At 42.1% G+C, this 18,492-nt stretch overlaps 1 protein-coding gene across 2 annotated transcripts in view; it reads left to right on the top strand.

The window, feature by feature from the left end:
* The first annotated feature begins 149 nt into the window (after nt 1-149).
* LOC118359873 (rap1 GTPase-activating protein 1-like) overlaps nt 150-18,492 on the top strand; it is a 129,368-nt gene continuing 111,025 nt past the window's right edge. For both annotated transcript variants that reach the window (XM_052482248.1, XM_052482249.1), the window contains exon 1: nt 150-273. The gene's annotated coding sequence lies outside the window, so the exon portion shown is untranslated. The remainder of the gene's footprint in view (nt 274-18,492) is intronic.

Genomic DNA, 18,492 nt, shown 5'->3' with positions numbered 1-18,492 from the left:
CTGTCATCAGAAAGAACTTCGAGAAAAAACAACGGTTCCCAGGCAGGAGCTGGCATATGTTCTTGAAGCTCCTAGTATGATATAAACTGAAGGCATAGGCTATTTTGCACATTTTTCTTCATAATGATCTCATTGGCTGGTGGGTTGCACGTCGCTAGGCAGCACCTCACCACCAGCGTGAGGGTACCAGTGCCACCTCAGCTGCGCACGAGACAGACCAAGCAAGCTCGCAAGCTCGCAAACTCCTGGCTGCCACTCCTGTCAAAGAAAGAGGTAAGCAAAAAAACATGCGTGTTTGATACTTATTTAAAGCTTTATTGCGTATTGAATCTGGTTTATTAGGATACATACTCGTTTGAGAGTGTTTGTGTAGTTTAAACGGGCATGGAGTGAGAATTTGAAAGTGAACATGTTTGAACATTGAAATTGTTTCGTTTTTTTGCGACATTTCTTGTTCAGTTGTTTTCACTTCTATAGATCGCTAGAACATTTCCATAGAAGCCAAGTTGTATTCATATAGCCACTAAATATCATACCAGTTCTAATACTGAGTGTATGAATTGTAGCAAAGGAGAATGAGAGTCGCAGTTATTTTAATCTTTTCTGCCACAGAGGAGAAAACTACGAGAAATATACATCTTAAAACTGAATTTAAAGGTACTAAATATAACAAAACTATTGTTGTCAAATTGACTGGGGCCAGAAAATATTTTGTTGTCGAATTCACTGGTCTGTTGTTGAGTTGACAACAAGAGCCGGTCTGTTGACCAATAAGAAGGCTGCACCATTCGAATGCAATTTTGGGCAAAATATTTGTGGGGGTAAAATGTTGTGAAACACTATCTTTCCACTATTACTGTAGATGCATCAAGGACATTTTCTGAAATTACACTGCAAAAATATTGCATGTAGCATTAGTGTCAGATGAATGTAAACAACAACAACTTTATGAAAACACATACATCATGGTGTGGTTTAGGAAGGTGCATGCCAGTAAACCAATATTAGGAGGAGCTGTCACAAGCAGAACTCTCAATAGCAGAGGCATATTCTTCCTTGATTTAATTCCCCAAGACTCTTGCTGTAGTTACCCAGCTGGTGTATCTGTCAGAATGGGTTGTTCACATTAGCCTTTTAATTGTGTCCCATTGTCAGTTAAATTGATTTTGACTGTAGCAGCATGTTATGCGTAGGTTATCTCCTCTGACATGTATGATGTATTGATTGATATTCTCCTTGTCTCAGCTGTTCTAAGGGAATTGACCCGGTCATGGAGCTGACAGGGGCTGTACATCATGGAACTAAACTGGCTTATAGGCCATTCATCATGTTCACCAAAGCCAGTAGGGGGGTTCGGGGGCATCCTCCCCTGGCAAAATGTATTTAAACAGCTAAATGCATGAATTTGGAGCACTTTGAAATTAACATTGAGAGATTAGATGTGCAGTAATTATAATCCATAGAGCAGCTTTAAGTGATACAGTCTGCTGTGTGCTCACTCCTACTCTGCGTCTCTCCATCACTTTCTCTATGTCGTCGATTGCTGTCCCTCGTGTCTGCCCTCTTCTGTTGCTGTCTCTTGTCTATCCCCCTCTCTCATCTTGCCCTGGTTGTAAAAAGTGTAAAAGTTAACAATTGTTTTAATAGTAATTTTAAAGGCTTTTCCACCTCACCTGTAAATTCTTTGTAAACCATGTTTTAATTTTTCACTGTCTGTATTTCACCTGTTATAATTTGTGCAAATAAATAAAATGAAATAGAATCTATAGAACAGCTTGAAGTGATACAGTCTAATGTGTGCTCAACCCACCTCTGTTCTCTCTCCATCTCTTGTGCCACTTTCTGTGTCTTATTTGGTGTCTCTCCATCAAATCCTTATCTTCTGTTGCTGTCTCTTTGTCTTGTCTGGTGTCTCTTTCCATCATCTACTTTTCTTTTTCTGTCTCTGTATCTGGTGTGTCTCTTTAGTTTTTCAATCCAAAATGGTCAAGGGGATACTGGGGTAGCTTAACTTGTTTTGGGCCTGTGTCTGGGTCACCTAAATCATCCTCATCCCTAAAGTTGCCACTGGCTGCTGCTGTTCTAAGTGATCCACTGGCCTGCTATTCTCATCTGTCCTCCTCCTGGGCTCATCTCCAATGTAGCAAGGTAGAGGTACAACATGTTTGTTTAAAAGGGCAAATGCACTTCCTGATTTGGCATGTTTTAGATTTGGTTCATTAAGAAATGCTAGCGACCATGACTGAATTCAAACGCGAGTTGGTTTCGGGGTGTGGTTTGATGTGGGTGTCTCGTGTGTGTGTGTGTGTGTTCGCACATGGGAAGAGTTAGCCAAAGTATTTAACCAATTAGCTTCAGCCTGCTGGTGTGCAACCTGACTGACTCTCCGGGGCTATGTTAGGGACCACAAAACTCTGTTTTGGACGAGACTGACTGTGACAAAAATGATCCTATTTACACTGTGTAGTCAACTTTAACAGTAGGATAAATGTTTGACTCATATTGATGCAACATGGACTGTACAGTAACAGACAGTTACATGACCTACAGCATGATCAAGCAAGTGCATTTTTCCAAAATTTCGGACCACTAAACAACTATTGATTTAGAACCAGAGAGTTCCCGCAAGTCGCAAAGAAAACAGGAGCTGCCTCCACTATTCCAGCACCATTTCAACATTTCAACATCAACAAATCACCAATCAACTTAAGCTAAATATGATGAGGCTCATGGTTTGGATTTCTGTGTGTGTGTGTGTGCGCGCGTTCTTGTAAGTAGAAAAATATGATGACTCACCCTACTTCTTGAGAAACGACAATGTCATCCTCCTCTCTTTCATGTTGATGAAACGGTCTATCACTCTGTCATACAGTACACACTTTTATTTTTTGTTGTCCTAGGCTACCTGGCTAAAACGCTTGCTTGCTAGCCAAACTTTCATTCATGGGCAGCGTTAGCTAGTTAACATTAGCCTTCTACTGTACATCTAGCTACATATTGAACTTCCATCCTCTCAGGCCAGGGGCACAACAAAGGTTGGATCAGAATCGTGTTATAAAATCATTGGCCAGTATGGAGTCCAAATCCCTATCTTCATCCGTGGCTAATTTTGGAAAGGGCTAATTTTAGCTAGCTGGCTACAGTAGCTAGCCACCGGAGGATAACAACAGCTCGCTCAGTTTAGCTCAACGCTGATTGGCTAATGTTTTATACTTTTTTTTGTCAAGGGAGGCCAGATGCTCGCTGGCTTCCCTTGCATTCAATGCTATGGACGGCAACAATGTCACACTTGTTTGGACCAGACATCAGATAGATGGCCTACACGTAGAGAGACAGAGGGGCGCTGTTTCGCTCGCTTGGATGCTTTCTCCTGTGAGATACACTCAGCCTCTTACGAATTGTAGGAAAATTGTGAAACACAGAGAGATGAAATATACATGATTTTATGTTTTGAAAATAATTCATTGGTCCATTTTCTGGGGAGTAACCCTTCCCTTGGCATCCATGAATACACGCCATTGTAGGACAAGTCTCCTTGACTAAATGACTTAATGTCTCCTTCCATACACTGCCATGGATAATTGTGCTCAATGTATAGGACCGAAAGAAAATGTGGCATTTTCTGGATGTGACATTTTCTGTGTGTCTCGGTGTCTATCGATCCATGACGACCATGTGAGACACTTTCTTTGAGACTCCGAGTGAAGAGCTTCCTGACTGGGGGTGCGTCCCAAATGGCAGCCTATTCCCTACAAAGTGCAGTGCACTATATTGAGAAAAGGGTGCCATTTGGGAAGCATCCTGAATGTTTCTTCTTCAGGCTGCTTCAGAGCTGAGCAGTGTGTGTTTTCCCAGGTTGACCCTCCAGCATAGGTAATGGGCTGCCAGTACAGTGTTACCCTTGGCCCACTGTGTCGGTTGACAGTTGGTTGGCATCGTCTAAAAACAGATTCCCCAGTATCTCGCTGTTGACAGTTGGATTTGTGATTTCCTCTTTTGGCAAGGATTTTTTTGATTGAAATCCAAGTGAAAGAAAGAGTTTGAGTATCTAATTATCGCAGAAATTGTTGTAAATTCGTCAGGGTATGAACTCTACAAGGTGTTGAAAGCGTTCCACAGGGATGTTGGCCCATGTTGACTCAAATTGGCTGGATGTCCTTTGGGTGTTGGACCATTCTTGATACACACGGCAAACTGTTGTGCCTGAAAAAACCCAGCAGCACACAAACCGGTGCACCTACTGCCACACCCCGTTCACACCCCACATTTAACTCTATTGTCTTGCCCATTCACTCTCTGAATGGCACACACACACAATCCATGACTCAATTTTCTCAAGGCCTAAAAATCCTTCTTTAACCTGTCACCTCTCCTTCTGATTGAAATGAATTTATCATGTGACATCTATAATGTATCATAACTTTCACCTGGCTTCACCTGGTCAGTCTAACTCATGGAAAGAGCAGATGTACATAATGTTTTTTTACACTCAGGATATGTATTATGGTCTCAGTGACATGATTCTGTGTGGCCGCAGGGCTGACTGACTGCATGTCTGACCCTTTCCATAACCCTATGTCCTCAGGGAAGTCTACACATCCGTTCCAGGAGCACCAGATGGCAACACTGGTTGCATAAAGAAGATCTTTCTTTTCCCTAAATTGTATCATCTAAAGAATTAGGCTATCCAGACCTGATTTACCCAAGCAATTTTAAATTAGAGAGAGGCTTTTTGTTAATGACATAACAAAGTGCACATCATGTGTCTCTTTGGCTAGGGCAGGGATTGGGGTCTTAACTAAATGCTGCGAGTTAGAATAGTAGAATAAACAAGTAGAATATACAATTTTGGTTGTGCATCAGCAGTTTTTCTCTTATGTCAGTCACTGATAGTCAGTCAATTAGCCCATGTCAGCTCACATTTTTTAGATTGCTAAGTTCGTTTAGTGGCCAGCTATCCAAACTTGTTATCATGGTCAAATTACCGGCCCAGGGGCCACAATCGGTTTTGTTAGTCAGTCTCACTCGGATATCATACTGCAAAACAGCCTATGGCATAATGTGTCAAATTTCAGGAAATTAACTATAAAACAGCTATTTTTCCTTTCCACCCCATGGCAAAATTGTAGAATTGAATAAAATTAGTTTGGCAACTGTGACCCCTCTTTAAATTTTTTTTTTTTAACCTTTATTTAACCAGGCAAGTCAGTTAAGAACACATTCTTATTTTCAATGACGGCCTGGGAACAGTGGGTTAACTGCCTGTTCAGGGGCAGAACGATAGATTTGTACCTTGTCAGCTCGGGGGTTTCAACCTTCCGGTTACTAGTACAACGCTCTAACCACTAGGCTACCCTGCCGCCCCTTTGTCATGATGAGTTCATATTTTTGTGGTCCCAACCCATCCCTGGGCACGGTTGTCCTTTGGGGTAACAAGTGCATTTCCCATTGCCTAAATGGAGTTTTTATGATATTGATCTCATCCCGTCAGTAGAGGATGCCTGGATATTTAAAAAAATGCCTTCCTAACCACCTTAAATGAACATGCCCCATTCAAGAAATTTAGAACCAGGAACAGATATAGCCCTTGGTTCTCCCCAGACCTGACTGCCCTTAACCAACACAAAAACATCCTATGGCATTCTGCATTAGCATCGAACAGCCCCCGTGATATGCAGCTGTTCAGGGAAGCTAGAAACCATTATACACAGGCAGTTAGAAAAGCCAAGGCAAGCTTTTTCAAGCAGAAATTTGCTTCCTGCAACACTAACTCAAAAAAGTTCTGGGACACTGTAAAGTCCATGGAGAATAAGAACACCTCCTCCCAGCTGCCCACTGCACTGAAGATAGGAAACATTGTCACCACTGATAAATCCACCATAATTGAGAATTTCAATAAGCATTTTTCTACGGCTGGCCATGCTTTCCACCTGGCTACTCCTACCCCGGTCAACAGCACTGCACCCCCAACAGCAACTCGCCCAAGCCTTCCCCATTTCTCCTTCTCCCAAATCCATTCAGCTGATGTCCTGAAAGAGCTGCAAAATCTGGACCCCCTACAAATCAGCCTGGCTAGACAATCTGGACCCTTTCTTTCTAAAATTATCTGCCGAAATTGTTGCCAACCCTATTACTAGCCTGTTCAACCTCTTTCGTGTTGTCTGAGATTCCCAAAGATTGGAAAGCAGCTGCGGTCATCCCCCTCTTCAAAGGGGGGACACTCTTGACCCAAACTGCTACAGACCTATATCTATCCTACCATGCCTTTCTAAGGTCTTTGAAAGCCAAGTCAACAAACAGATTACCGACCATTTCGAATCTCACCATACCTTCAATTCTTGGACAAACTCTCTTCTCTGTATACATCAATGAGGACGCTCTTGCTGCTGGTGAGTCTCTGATCCACCTCTACGCAGACGACACCATTCTGTATACTTCCGGCCCTTCTTTGGACACTGTGTTAACAACCCTCCAGGCAAGCTTCAATGCCATACAACTCTCTTTCCGTGGCCTCCAATTGCTCTTAAATACAAGTAAAACTAAATGCATGCTCTTCAACCGATCGCTACCCGCCTGTCCAACATCACTACTCTGGACGGCTCTGACTTAGAATACGTGGACAACTACAAATACTTAGGTGTCTGGTTAGACTGTAAACTCTCCTTCCAGACCCATATCAAACATCTCCAATCCAAAGTTAAATCTAGAATTGGCTTCCTATTTCGCAACAAAGCATCCTTCACTCATGCCGCCAAACATACCCTTGTAAAACTGACCATCCTACCAATCCTCGACTTTGGCGATGTCATTTACAAAATAGCCTCCAATACCCTACTCAACAAATTGGATGCAGTCTATCACAGTGCAATCCGTTTTGTCACCAAAGCCCCATATATTACCCACCATTGCGACCTGTACGCTCTCGTTGGCTGGCCCCCGCTTCATACTCGTCGCCAAACCCACTGGCGAATGTCATCTACAAGACCCTGCTGGGTAAAGTCCCCCTTATCTCAGCTCGCTGGTCACCATAGCATCTCCCACCTGTAGCACACGCTCCAGCAGGTATATCTCTCTAGTCACCCCCAAAACCAATTCTTTCTTTGGCCGCCTCTCCTTCCAGTTCTCTGCTGGAAGACAAAAGACAGTTCTCTGCTGAACTACAAAAATCTCTGAAACTGGAAACACTTATCTCCCTCACTAGCTTTAAGCACCAACTGTCAGAGCAGCTCACAGAGTTCTGCCCCTGTACATAGCCGACCTATAATTTAGCCAAAACAACTACTTCTTTCCCAACTGTATTTAATTGATTTATTTAGCTCCTTTGCACCCCATTATTTTTATTTCTACTTTGCACATTCTTCCATTGCAAAACTACCATTCCAGTGTTTTACTTGCTATATTGTATTTACTTTGCCACCATGGCCTTTTTTGCCTTTACCTCCCTTCTCACCTCATTTGCTCACATTGTATATAGACTTGTTTATACTGTATTATTGACTGTATGTTTGTTTTACTCCATGTGTAACTCTGTGTCGTTGTATCTGTCGAACTGCTTTGCTTTATCTTGGCCAGGTCGCAATTGTAAATGAGAACTTGTTCTCAACTTGCCTACCTGGTTAAATAAAGGTGAAATAAAAATAAATAAAAAATAAATGCTCTGAGGAGCTAATAGAATACAGTGACTGCATATCAGGGTTTCTGAAATATCTCTCCCCTAAGCCACTCTACCCAGTAACCTTACCGGCCACCGCTCCTTCCCTCTGTCCCTCCATCCCTTATGCTTCCAGGAGTGACTCTGCTCTGCTCTCCTTGTTCTGTTTCTGTGTTGGCACTGGGAGCTTGTATGGACACTCAGGAGGAGGCAGAGTGAGTTCTCTACTCTGACACTCCCTCAAAAACAGACTGTCTTCTATTATTTTTTAACATAGTTACGTTATGGCTCAGCTCAGCAACATCATTATCGTCATTATCATTGTCACTGTGTGGGAGGATTTTCCTGTTGACAATGTGGCTCCTTCCAAAACAGAATTTTGTTTGTTATTACTTAATGTCCCCATGTTCTTTTTTTTAAAAGCATTGTGAAACCCGCATAGTTTCAGTTTATGCATGAGGATGTTCTATCTGGCCCCTTAAAGGAACAAAGGCTTCTTTAAAATGCACTTTCCCTATGAGCTCAGCTGCAGGAACGTGTCCTTGGAAATCCCATTCTCACCCTGGATCCTGTGGATTCACACGGACACTGGGGACAGTAGCCTGAGGCCAGCTGTTAATAGACTCCTGTCTGTCTGTCTGTCTGTGTGTCTGTCTGTGTGTCTCTAGGGATCTGGGACTGTCAGGGGGAACTTTAGGGAACATATCCCGCGGGTGCCACTGCATACATAGGTAGGGATTTTTTTATTGATAAGGTCCCATAGGACTTGTATGTGAATTATGTAGCCCTCACCTAAATATTAACTGAATGTCATTCATGGTATGGTTTATGAATATAGCGGTACATTAAAGGGATACTTCAGGATTTTTACCCTTTATTTACTTCCCCAGAGTCAGATGAATTTGTGGATACAATGTTTTTGTCTCTGTGTCCAGGATGAAGGAGGTTAGAGAGTTTTTGTGAACCAATTAGGATTAGCACAATAACTGGAAGTCTATGGGTATCTACTAGCATGCTAGCAGATACCCATAGACTTCCAGTCATAGCGCTAGCACTAGTTAGCAACTTTCTTCAAACTGCATTCAGAGACAGAAAAATTGTATCCACGAGTTCATCTGATTCTGGAGAAGTAGATAAAGGGCCCCATTGCCAAAATCCCAGAGTATCCCTTTAACTTTACAAGGCCAATAAGCACATGATGGATTTTAGTGTTATTGGTCTCCTGATGTATTTGTACATGTACAGTAAATGAGTCCAAATCCAGAACATATTGATTAATCTACTTCACACTGTACATTTTTTGGAGCTCTGTGGTTAAAAAGGTTAACCTGATTCTTGGCTCATGTTTCACTAATGGATGGCACCAGTGTACATCCTACCTTGTTTTGTTGTCCTAATGGGCCCTTCCCTGACCTCATTTACCTTTGTTGGCATAAAGCCAATGATTTAGAATATCAGAACAGGAAAATGTTAGCTTTGTACTAATACTATATAGTTATTTACCAAGTAGAATGATATAACTGCACTCTACAAAATTGATATCCAAAAGATAAAACCTACCATTCCCCATTATCTCCAACTTAAGCAGTACAGTAGTTAGCATTCAGCAGACCTACATTCAGTGTGTGTAACAGGGAGACAGTCAGCCCTTCAGTGCTGCTCATTATCCTCCCTCCAGTGCATCAGGACTAGCTGACGAGAGAGAGAGAAAAGCCTCTGAACTTCTCCCAGTCAATTTCCACTAAAGCTCCGCCAGATCTTATATCATGAATTATTTATGCGGTAGCTAGTAGTTTGTGTGAGGCTGGCTGGCTGCTCAGGAGATGATGATTTCAGCTTCTTTCATAATGCTGCTTGTGTTCAAATCAAATCAAATTTGTTCTGACTGCACTGTGTGTGGAGCACACTGTGTCCTGTGGAAGTCGAGGTACATCATAATATTTTTCTCTTCTCCCCCCCTCATTCTCTCTCGTTCTAAAATGTTCATTCTCTCTCACTTCCTCACGCCCTCTCCTTCATTCTCTCTCTCCATGAACATCATCTAAATTATAGCACTGTCAGTGTTGTCTCAATTACATGCTTGTAATTAGTAGGATCAGTGTTGTTCAAGGATGCTCAGGAGCTAAATGGTAGAACACACTGGATTAACATTACATTTGTATTACTTTTTTATCTTTCTATTCCTGTTTGTAATTTACATGTGTGTACTGATAACTACGTTATTGGAAGGAAACTGGTATCAATGCAGTGGTAATTATAGTCCAGTGTTCTTTGTAGATGTTGCAGGCTAGGCAGATAGTTACTGTAGCACAAACACTGTTTAGAGGTGGATGTTGGTACTAATGCTTTTTTTGAAGGCATGAGGGATGGATGCATCCGCTTCCTCTGCAATTAATTATTTATCTGGAGACCACATCTGTGTGCTGCTGTTTCAACAACTGCTAAAGATGTGGCCTGTGCCCCAAATGGCACCCTATTCCTTATATGGTGCACCTATATAGTGCTCTGGTCAAGCGTAGTGCACAGTGTAGGGAATAGTGTTTGGGATGCAGATGTGATGTCAACTGGACTAGAGCTAGCAGCTTATTAGAGTGCGAGATAGTACTTTCTCTTTAATGGCTTTGGAATGAGTCACCCACCACTACCACCCTCCTCTCTGCCTCTGTAATTCTGCTATATTTACCTAATGTTTGCGTCACTGGCTTAGCTCTGTGGGTGCTTATTTATTCAGGTGTGTTTCCTGGGGATACATGCTAATCTTTGAGTCAGGCCTTTTATTTTTGTTTGCCTGGTTTCATTACATGATTCCTGCTGAGCCTGTACATATGAAATTATATATTTACATATCTGACATGGTCTTTCAATGTTAAACTGGCGCCCTTTCCCCCCCAGGGAATAGCCTATGCATTCATCAAAATACCATGTCCCCTGCAAAGTAATTTATGCACACAGACCTTATGAAAAACATAACCCATCATGTATTCTAGCTGTTTCCTAAGTGTGTAAATCAAGGGTGTCAAACATACGGGCTGCGGGACAGATTCAGCCCGTGGGTGGTTTGAGTAAAAAATGAAATACAAAAAAATAAAACAAATTCGGGGAAGGGAAACAAACTCAATGGTGTAGAAATGATAATGGACCTACATTCATACAGTTTCTTGACTGGGTCCGGCTCGCTGATAATTATCGAAATAAAGCTAGACAGTCAGGCAGGGAGCATCGAAAATTCTAAAAACTATGAATAGAGAAGTATATTTTGCACATTTTACGGCGAGGAAATCAAAACTATTTTCATTACGGCCCTCCACACCTCATTAAAGACCGAATGCGACCTCGGGCACAAAAAGAGTTTGACACCTCTGGTGTAAATGGATGTGTCTAGGCATCATCAGTATATCCCCCCCTCATGTTTACCCTGTCACTTGGCTGAGGTGACTTCAAAAGGACCTGTCTTGATGGAAGACTGCTCGTCAGAAATAGCACAGCATGAAATGTGTTTCTGTCCCCTGATCTGTGTGTTTAGCATAAGACTTGTGTGTAGATTGAGAGCAGTGAAGCCGAAGTGTTTTTATCCTGCTAGAATGTGAACAGGGTTGATGGCCGTGACCACCTCTCCTCTGTGTGGTCATGGAGACAGGGTGTCTTAGAGTGGGGAAGGTTAAACATAAGAAAGTCCTACTGAAGTGTCTGTCTGTCTGTGCAAGGGTGTTTGTACATAGTACTTGCAAACCTCAAAATCCACCTTTCTTTTTGAATATGAGACTAAGGTACGACAAAGTTTTTTTTATTTTTAAGAACAAATTCTTATTTTCAATGACAGCCTAGGAACAGTGGGTTAACTGCCTGTTCAGGGGCAGAACGACAGATTTGTACCTTGTCAGCTCGGGGGTTTGAACTCGCAACCTTCCGGTTACTAGTCCAACACTCCAACCACTAGGCTACCCTGCCGCCCCAGTGATGTGGACCTGAAACCAAGCGTTTCATACTGCATGGATTGCATGTTTACTACACCTACTTAGTAGCTTTATCCTCGCCCTCAGCATAGTACAGCAGCAGAGTACGAGTCTGAAGTCACCACTCTGAGCCATATCTCCTCTCCTGTATGCTGGTAGTCTAGAGGAAGAGGGACCTCTTGCTCCTCTCTGCTAAAGATATTATGCATAGCATCCACATGTGGTAGAGAGAGAAAGACCGAGAGAGTGGGAGTGTGGTAAAGAGTGTTGACTGTGCTGGCCCTATAGCAAGCTGCTTCTGGAGTCTTTCAGATAAGAAAGTCATTTAGCAGAGCTCTGATGCTTATGGACCCTCACACAGTCAGACTATCTCTACGATGGTGACACTGCACACTGAGCAGCCAGAGTGGTAGTGTCACTATAAAGGGGTCCATACTTAGGGGTCAATGGTTGTCTGATTTTAGTTGACTGTGAAGAGAATACTGTACAGGTGAGAGCAGTACTGTATACTAGTGACTAGTAAGCCATACAACCTCACAGCCACTGCTGCATAGCTTCAGCTGTCCATGGTGCTGAAATATTGAAGACCTTTATGGATTTTGTACTATTGAAGACTATTCATTAGCTAACACATTTAGGCATCCATAAGTATGTCTACATCTTTACATCTTAGCAACCACTAATTGCCTCTACTGGATTATTCATATATGTGGAGTGTGTGTAAATATTCATGGACATGCTGGAAAAGATTATGCATAACAATCGAATAACAGATTGTTATACTAGCTGACTGACTGCATGCTGTGGGCTCTAGCTATCGTTATAATATCATATCGTGAGGTCCCTGGCAATTCCCAGCCCTACACCCCTGTAGTGACTCCCATCAATAGTCATGACGTAATACAATTATACTATGTTGGCTGATGTAGCTCACCACCAACCCGCTGTGAATTTGTATGTGTGACGTGGTGAGGTTGGACCCAGGTGTAGAGAAGAGACCAAACGAGGAATCATTGGTTAAGGATAAACATAATAGTTTACTGAGAAACGGTAGCCGCAGGATCACAGTACACTTGAAAAACAACACACACTAAGTCTCAAACACTCACTCAGGAAATGCTTGCACTCTATAAACAATTCAAGCTTCTGCAAAGGACAAGACTAAGCACACCTCTTTTTAACAGGGAAATCATAGCGAGTAAATAAGACACACTTGAGTGTCGTTAATGTCTCTAGGACAGTCTTTTCCGCCCTCTGGTGACAGGTGGAACCATGACAGTATGCTCTGTGCTGTATTACTTGAAGTTACTGTGGGTTACTTATGTTAAAACTTCTTTGGGATAGGGGGCAGTATTTTCACGTCTGGATGAAAAGCGTGCCCAAAGCAAATATGCAGGATATGCATATGCATGGTAGTATTGCATATGCATGGTAGTATTGGATAGAAAACACTCTAAAGTTTATAAAACTGTTAAAATAATGTCTGTGAGTATAACAGAACTGATATGGCAGGCGAAACCCAGAGGACAAACCATCCAGGGAAAATTGTTTTAGAGGTCATTGTGTTTTCCAATGATTTTCTATGGGAAACCTGATTTATTAGGGCCCAGATTGCAGTTCCTATGGCTTCCAATAGATGTCAACAGTATTTAGAAATTGTTCGATGTTTTTCTTTTGAGAAATGAAGAAGTAGTCCTATTCTTCCCATGTGTCACTCAGATGGACTCAAGTCTTTTGGTGCGCGTGAACAGGCTCCTCGTTATTTTTCTCCGGTATTGGAAGCCGTTTATTCCGTCTTCAATTTTATTGATTATTTACATTTTAGAAATGTTTGGACCAAGTTTACAGGTAACTTATTAGATATTTTGTAGTCATGTTGGGGAGTTGGAAACGGTGTATTTCTGAAATGAAACGCTCCAAATGAATGGCCATTTTGGGGATATAAAGAAGGTATTTATCGAACAAAACAACCAGTCACTGTGTCACTGAGACATTTGGGATTGCAAAAAGATTAACAAGAAGGTAAGCTTTATTTTGATGTATTACATGTGTATTTATATGAATGTTAAATATTTATGTTTTTGTAGTTTGAATTTGGCGCTCTGCAATTTCACCAGATGTTGTCAAATCTATCCCGGTAGCGGGATTCGAGCTTAAGGGATCCCTAAGAGGTTGTAATAAGTGACGGTACATGTATCATGATAATTGGACATGCATAAACCATATTAGGACCATGATGACCATATATAAAATGTGTAAGAGAAAGTTTCTCCAACTTCTTTATTTTATGCAACAATAAATAGCTAGTTGCTCTAGCAGCCCCTTCAGCTGGTACTGTCTTTTCACTTTCCTGCTATAAAATGGTCTATGCTTATATATATCTCTCTCAGGGGACTAATATAAAGGGGATGGGAGTGAATAACATATGTTAACCTCCTGAATAGATAAATGATTGAGTTCATAAAGTATTCCATTAGGTCTGTGGCTCAGGACATATTACAACGGGACTTTAAGGGATAGTTTAGACATGATGTGCCAAAAATGTGAGGTCTGCGAATACAGCTCAGCATTCAACACCATAGTGCCCTCAAAGCTCATCAATGAGCTAAGGACCTTGGGACTAAACACCGCCCTTTGCAACTGGATCCTGGACTGTCGGGCCGCCCCCAGGTGGTAAAGGTAGGTAACAACACATCTGCCACGCTGATCCTCAACACATGGAACCCTCAAGGGTGCATGCTCAGTCCCCTCCTGTACTCCCTGTTCACTCATGACTGCACGGCCAGGCATGACTCTAACACCATCATTAAGTTTGCAGATGACACAACAGTGGCCTGATCACCAACAACGACTAGATCACCTATAGGGAGGAGGTCAGAGACCTGGCCGTGCCAGGACAGCAACCTCTCCCTCAACGTGATCAAGACAAAGGAGATGATTGTGGACTACAGGAAAAAGAGGACCGAGCACGCCCCCATTCTCATTGACGGGGCTGCAGTGGAGCAGGTTGAGAGCTTCAAGTTCCTTGGTGTCCACATCACCAACAAACTGGTCCAAGCACACCAAGACAGTCGTGAAGAGGGCACGACAAAACCTATGCTCCCTCAGGAGACTGAAAAGATTTGGCATGGTCCTCAGATCCTCAAAAGGTTCTACAGCTGCACCATCGAGAGCATCCTGACTGGTTGCATCACTGCCTGGTATGACAACTGCTCGGCCTCCGACCGCAAGGCACTACAGAGAGTAGTGCGAACGGCCCAGTACATCACTGGGGCCAAGCATCCTGCCATCCAGAACCTCTATACCAAGCTGTGTCAAATGTAGGCCCTAAGAATTGTCAAAGACTCCAGCCACCCTAGTCATACACTGTTCTCTCTGCTACCGCACAGCAAGCGGTACCGGAGCGCCAGGTCTAGTTCCAAAAGGCTTCTAAACAGCTTCTATCCCCAAGTCATAAGACTCTTAAACACCTAATCAAATGGCTACCAGACTATTTGCATTGCCCCCCCTTCCGCCCTTTTACACCACTGTTACTCTCTGTTGTTATCATCTATGCATAGTCACTTTAATAACTCTACCTACATGTACATATTACCTCAACTAACTGGTGACCCTTTACCGGTACCCCCTGTATATAGTCTCGCTATTTTTATTTTACTGCTGCTCTTTAATTACTTATTCTTATCCGTATTCGTTTTTGTTAACTGCATTGTTGGCTAGGGGCTCGTAAGTAAACATTTCACTGCATTCGGCGCAACATTCCAACATTCACTCAATGAACTCTGGGTTTTTACAAAGTGCAGGGCAAGCCATTCCATCAGACTGTGTTATCGGACAGCTTGATATACCTACTTACATTTTGGAAGCAAATAGATTGCATTTAGTTAAGAGATGAGACATAAAAAAGGCACTTCTCTTTTCCTGCTAGCACTGGCTTTGCTGATTAAAAACGTACTTATTTACTTAATACGATTGTGATGTGTTGTTGTCTCATCTAGCTATCTTAATGTACTAATTGTAAGTCACTCTGGAGTGTCTGCTAAATGGCAAAAATGTATAATAATTGTAATAAGAAGATACTATTAACAGGTACATATTATTGGTCACGGAATAAATAGCAGAAGAAGAACTGCAGATGAAATAATGGTTGTGATTGAAAATTGTACACCGAGCAAATCATGAGTCAGTAAAATTCCACGTGACCATTGAGTCTCCTTTTATGCACTCTGGAGATGCTTTGGTAGTACCCAACTTGTTCGCTTCAAGGGCTCTTTTGAGGGGTCTGATATTCCTTGGAGTGTTCACACTGCACAAAAAGTTTTTGCGAAATGAGTTCACAAAAATTGTCTGAAAGGGACCAAGTGTGAAAACACCCTTAGTTTTTATATGGTTTTCACTTGAGAGCTGACACTGTCACCCCTTCGGCAGCTCCTTGAGGGCTGATGAAGTGTATCAATCCCTCCATTGTCCAGCAGAGGACACTCTTACTCTGACCTGCCCTGTCCCCCGTGGACATCCTCACTGGCCAATTAGATAAAGTACATACTGATTTAGTCACACTTGATAAAACATGAAATGTTAGGCTAATGATTATTAATCTGATTATGATATTTCCACGGTGCATGCCTATTAATTTCTACAAACAAGTCCTTTTAAATGGATTATTCCAACACAAGGCATTTCAGCCCTTCCATTCTACTCCATCCTATCTATCATAGTTAAAAGAATAAAACTTGCAGTTTTTCCTCTGTCATGAAGATTCAAGTAGACTTGTTCTGTCCTGTCCGTTCTCACTGGGCTGGGTCTCTATTGATCGCGTGGCAGAGAGAGTGGTTGTGGCCACAGAAAGCCATCCATCACAGTGCTGCCCGGGCCAGAGTGGAGAGATATCATAGTACTGAGGAGCCATTAGAACTGAAATAGATCTCTCTCTGCGATCGATCCAGGCTCGGGGAGCAATGTGTCCCGATCGCCCTCACCTCATCACAGACCTGCCTTGCAAGTCATTGTCTGAAGTAACCAAGACGAGCAGAATTCATTGATCAGTAGACGGCTACTTTGAAGAAGTTTCTCTTCCCCATAGGAAAGTGTTTAGTAAGTGAATTCGATGAGTCAGTCCAAGAGAGGTTATTATTATTTCTGAATGCAGAAATAATACCGTATAGGATGCCTAATTGCTTTCATGTCACGTCTTGAAGTTTAATAAACTAAATCATAGATCTATACAGGATGTTAACATACAGTTGAAGTCAGAAGTTTACATACACCTTAGCCAAATACATTTTCTCAGTTTTTCACAATTCCTGACATTTCATCCTAGTAAAAATTCCCTGTCTTAGGTCTGTTAGGATCACCACTTTATTTTAAGAATGTGAAATGTCAGAATAATAGTAGAGAGTGATTTATTTCAGCTTTTATTTTTTTCATCACATTCCCAGTGGGTCAGAAGTTTACATACACTCAATTAGTATTTGGTAGCATTGCCTTTAAATTATTTAACTTGGGTCAAATGTTTCGGGTAGCCTTCCACAAGCTTCCCACAATAAGTTGGGTGAATTTTGGCCCATTCCTCCTGACAAAGCTGGTGTAACTGAGTCAGGTTTGTAGGCCTCCTTGCTCACACACAAATGTTCTATAGGATTGAGGTCAGCGTTTTCTGATGGCCACTCCAATACCTTGACTTTGTTGTCCTTAAGCCATTTTACCACAACTTTGGAAGTATACTTGGGGTCATTGTCCATTTGCAAGACCCATTTGCGACCAAGCTTTAACTTCCTGACTGATATCTTGAGATGTTACTTCAATATTTCCACATAATATTCCATCCTCATGATGCCATCTATTTTGTGAAGTGCACCAGTCCCTCCTGCAGCAATGCACCCCCACAACATGATGCTGCCACCCCTGTGCTTCACAGTTGGGATGGTGTTCTTCGGCTTGCAAGCCTCCCCCTTTTATCTCCAAACATAGCGAAACATAACGACGAACATAACGATGGTTGCAAACCGTAGTCTGGCTTTTTTTATGGCAGTTTTGGAGCAGTGGCTTCTTCCTTGCTGAGCGGCCTTTCAGGTTATGTCGATATAGGACTCATTTTATTGTGGATATAGATACTTTTGTAACCGTTTTCTACAGCATCTTCACAAGGTCCTCTGCTGCTCTTATGGGATTGATTTGCACTTTTCGCACCAAAGTACGTTCATCTCTAGGAGACAGAATGCATCTCCTTCCTGAGCGGTATGACGGCTGCGTGGTCCCATGGTGTTTATACTTGTGTACTATTGTGTGTACAGATGAACGTGGTACCTTCAGGTGTCTGGAAATTGCTCCCAAGGATGAACCAGACTTGTGGAGGTCTACAATTTTTTTTCTGAGGTCTTGGCTGATTTATTTTTTATTTTCCCATGATGTCAAGCAAAGAGGCACTGAGTTGGAAGGTAGGCCTTAAAATACATCCACAGGTACACCACCAATTGACTCAAATGATGTCAATTAGCCTATCAGAAGCTTCTAAAGCCATGACATAATTTTCTGGAATTTTACAAGCTGTTTAAAGGCACAGTCAACTTAGTGTTGACTGTATCACTGGAATTGTGATACAGTGAATTATAAGTGAAATAATCTGTCTGTAAACAATTGTTGGAAAAGTTGTGTCATGCTCAAAGTAGATGCCCTAACCAACTTGGCAAAACTATAGTTTGTTCACAAGAAATTTGTGGAGTGGTTGAAAAACGAGTTTTAATGACTCCATCCTAAGTGTATGTAAACTTCAGACTGTATGTTATTCACCCCCATTTCTAGAGAGAGAGAGAGAGAGAGCGTTCCACACGGTAGCCTGAACAACACTCCTTTTCATCTGCCGTGTCAGCCATAATATCCTGCCCCTCT

Source organism: Oncorhynchus keta, chromosome 27, assembly GCF_023373465.1.
Source record: "Oncorhynchus keta strain PuntledgeMale-10-30-2019 chromosome 27, Oket_V2, whole genome shotgun sequence".
Lineage (NCBI taxonomy): Eukaryota > Metazoa > Chordata > Actinopteri > Salmoniformes > Salmonidae > Oncorhynchus > Oncorhynchus keta.
This window is presented reverse-complemented; position numbering and strand designations above follow the sequence as displayed.